We start from the raw sequence: 4,493 nt of genomic DNA on the forward strand, positions 1-4,493 counted from the left end.
GAATTCCACTCGCATTCGACGCCCTGCCCTGTCACTTTTCTGATGGTAAAATTCATGTGGACCTCTGTTTGGATACAGTCAGAATTCCGCTTCTATGGCACACCCTCCCCTGTCTCTTTTCCCATGGTGGAACTCGGTTGGGATACCATCAAAATTCTGCTTGCAACCGTCACTAGAGGGTAGTCTTGAACAACCTAGTCACTGACGACCAGCTCAACACGATGCCCTGAACAGGTCAGGTAAATTCTGGTTCAAAATGTAAAGCTGTATACAAACATCACATAAAACATGTTTTTATAAATGTCCGGTGTATTGAGTGAACATTTGCTACTCAAATGTTAACACTACTTCACGTTACGGGAGCTATCTTAGCTAGCTGACAAATTTAGGCTAGCTAGCTAGCGTTAATGTTAGCTAGCTAACATAACGTTAGCCTAGCCGCCAGCTACTGGGTTGTAGCTCTTTGGTTAAAAGTATTTTATAAGTATAGAAATGGATAACAGTGTGAGGGATAATTATATTTGAACAAGGTGATGAAAATGTACTGGTTCAATCCCTCAATGGTGAGATTCTACCACAATGTTTTATCATTGCTTAGAAATGCCTGGTAGATTAGTGTTAGCCATATATTGCTAGCTATATTAGCGTTAGCCCTATGTTGCTAGCTCCGCCAGCTACTCAGGCGCGCAGATTGGCTGGGGCAAGGGGGGGCACTGCACCCCCCTGGTGGCCAGATGCGCAAACTGTCTGCAACACATCCAAAACATGTATTCTAGAGACTGGGTCGCGACCGGATCAGAGAAATGCACAGAACAGCCTGGCTCCTGCTTGCGTGAGAATTGATCGCTTTGCGGTGCTTATTCCTCATCCAGTGATGGATGGGTGGATGGAAAACTTTCAACTGAATGTTCATATTGTTCTGATAATTGTAGGCTATAGCAACATAAGAGTGGCAGCTTTGACAGCAACCCAAATGAGCTAATCCCATGTCTGTAGGCCTACCATTGCTAGCCATGAACAAACTGTTGGATAGAGCGATACTGCATATTATTACGATATGTAATAATGGATATTGGAAAGAATAAGCACTGTGTTTTGAAATGTTGTGGATCAATCATGCAGCTGTAACAGAATATGCGCATTCCAATGTTCGTACACGTATTTTTACCTCTATTATAATCCCTATTTGATGAGGGGGTGGGGGGGGGGGGGGGCTGGGACTGACTGCCCAATCTCTGGTTATAGGCTATTGGTAGCTAAAAGTAACTGTACTTTGTTTGATTTTTATGTTCACTGCATTATGTTGTCCAAGTTTGAGTCCAAGTTCTTGTTAGTTGGCTACAAACGTGTAGGCTATGTGATATCCTGTTATAGTGTTATAGAATGCGGGCTGCAGTTCCACCCCAACACTTCCAAGGAAGCAATGCGTAATGACATCATGTCGCAAAATAGGTCTACATATTGGTAAATAATCACTAAAATAACATGTTCCCAAATAAATTAATGTCTAATACATTAGCCTAGTATTTGACTACCTATAGCCATCCAGTCACGAATGGTCCTAGTGTAACCCACCCACAAAAGTGGTTTAATTATCAATGTATTATCTTATGTCTTATATATCTTCATACCATACATTTCAGACACTAACTTGACATAAATTATACTCATTTTCATCTAAGTTATAGGCCTGCTGCATATTTGGTATAATGAACATCTCTTTACATCAGCGCCCCCTAGCTTTATACAGCTGCGCCTGCGTGCACTGCTGTTTTAGAGAAATGATTGATGGGTGACAAGAGGGAAGGTTCTGCTGCGTAGCCTATGGAGAAATTATTGAAAGACTATATTATTCCCAAGTATTTGGTGTGTCTACCACAGAATTGTGTGTCTGAAATCCTGCTTCTGTATTAGACCATACTGTGTGCTGCTGCGACATCTGCACTGGAGAGACAGGACCTTTGTGGGTGCACGTGACGGGTGCATGCGGACTGCTTGGACTGTCTGGACATCGCGCCAGCATTTGGCTCCTTTGCTTAAAAACAAAGGACACTAGGAAGATTTCTCTTCAATCAGAAGTAAGACCATTCCGAGCATTTGTGGCTCAGAACACTGTGGGACACGGTTGTGCACAACAAATAACCTTGATATTGCTGCAGCTAGGCCCTTTATTTTATTTTGCATTTTGAGTGGCCATCTCATTTTGGATGTTGAACAATAATATTGTATACGGGTTGCTAATTGATTCTAAGTGATTTTGACAAATCAAATCTATTCAAAATAATAAAATAAAAAAATTCTAAAATCTGTGTTTCCGGTGTTTGATTCAAACTAAGTATTCCCACAGCCCGTAAGTGAGGAAATAGTTGTATGTCTTCACAATTATCATCCTTCTTCATACTCCAACCCAGGACTCTTGCTGTAGTGATCCTAGAGCCTGTAGACTTGTTTAGCAGGAAATTATAGGTTTTATGTAATACCTGGTTACACTAGCACTAGTTTCAGATGAAGGATCAAGTTCGTTTTTTTATGACTGATTTGTGAGTGTGCAAATGCTTTACTACATAATGTTTATTGGTCATTGTACACCCAGTAGTAATGGTGCATGTGTATGATGCTAATCTAACTTGACCTTTTTTCCACAGCATCCCCTTTAACCCCTTTCCTCCCATATACCCCCCCGACTCTCTCTTCCCCCACCCGAAGCCCGCGCCCTCTCTCTCTCTTTTCCGCATTTCCATCTCAACGGAAGACAGAGAACGTGAGATGGTGTGTGTGTGTGTGTGTGTGTGCGGAGGGAAGTGAGTGTGTGTGTGAGGGGGGGGGGGGGGGTGGAATTGAGGAAATGAGGTTAGAAGGGATGGAGAGAAGAAGAGAGTGAAGAATTCTTCTTTTCAACGGATGCCAGACATGTGTTTACACTTTCAGAACAGATTTTCAGTAAATAATTTCTCCCTCATGGTTTTGTGTGTGCGTCCGTATGTATGCGTGTCTCTGTCTGTCTGTCTGTGTGTGTGTGTGTGTGTGTGTGTGTGTGTGTGTGTGTGTGTGTGTGTGTGTGTGCGCGTGTGTCTATGTGTCTGTCTGTGAATGTGTTTGTGAATGTGTGAGTGTGACTCTCCCCCTGGCTCTCCCCCTGGCTCTCCTCCTGCTTCTCCCCCTGGCTCTCCCCCTGGCTCTCCTCTGGCTCTCCCCCTGGCTCTCCCCCTGGCTCTCCCCCTGGCTCTCCTCTGGCTCTCCCCCTGGCTCTCCCCCTGGCTCTCCCCCTGGCTCTCCCCCTGGCTCTCCCCCTGGCTCTCCTCTGGCTCTCCCCCTGGCTCTCCCCCTGGCTCTCCCCCTGGCTCTCCCCCTGGCTCTCCCCCTGGCTCTCCGTTTTGTTTGATGGGTAGAACGTGGGGAAGAGAAGAGGAGTGTGAGAGGAGAGGGGGGAGGAAAGAGAGCAGCGCTAATCCAAAGTGAAAAGGAAATATAATAACGACTGAAGTATTGAATATGCCACTCAGCTCTCCATAGGAGCGTGTTAATTTTCATGAAGCAGAGTTATATTTTTACACACATCCACCTCTGCAGTCCTGCTTTTTTTTAACCTCTCATTTTCTGTCACACTGGTGTATTCAGTATTAGTCAACAGTGGAAATACCAGTCTGGAACACACACTTACAGTAACACACACTGAGGCTAAGAGAGAGCAGTGAGTTATCTTGATAGTTGGTTGTGGACAGGGGCAGATTGCTTATGAGGTCATAATGACATTCTAGACGACACATGGCTTCTTTTCTCTGTGTTTTCATAACTCAGCTCACACAATTCCCAAACCAAAGACTGTCTTGTTTTCATTCCATCAAATAGGCCTACTAGTAGTCTATAGGCTGAGCCCTAGTAAAATGTTGGCCTATTGGAAAAGCTTGTGACGTTTGATTTCAAAGTGCTGTAGTTCAGATACAGACGGACCTTATCTTGTGATGTGAGGTTTCCTTAATAGATGTATTGCAAACACAAATGGATGGCTAGAGCAAACAACTCTTCTAACCACTGGAATTGTGTTTATGAGTGTGTGTGTGTGCGTGCGTGCGTGCGTGCGTGAGTGTGTGTGTGTGTGTGTGTGTGTGTGTGTGTCTGAAGATGGATCACCAGAGGTGGTGTGACCACTGTGCACGGCACAAACAGCACAGCCAGAGACACCCTCCAGCAGCCATGGAGAAACACCAGCCTGGAGAGAGAGACAGCAGGGTGGAGAGAGAGACAGCAGGGTGGAGAGAGAGACAGCAGGGTGGAGAGAGAGACAGCAGGGTGGAGAGAGAGACAGCAGGGTGGAGAGAGAGACAGCAGGGTGGAGAGAGAGACAGCAGGGTGGAGAGAGAGACAGCAGGGTGGAGAGAGAGACAGCAGGGTGGAGAGAGAGACAGCAGGGTGGAGAGACAGACAGCAGGGTGGAGAGAGAGACAGCAGGGTGGAGAGAGAGACAGCAGGGTGGAGAGAGAGACAGCAGGGTG

Source organism: Borostomias antarcticus, assembly GCF_949987555.1.
Source record: "Borostomias antarcticus genome assembly, chromosome: 1".
Taxonomy (NCBI): domain Eukaryota; kingdom Metazoa; phylum Chordata; class Actinopteri; order Stomiiformes; family Stomiidae; genus Borostomias; species Borostomias antarcticus.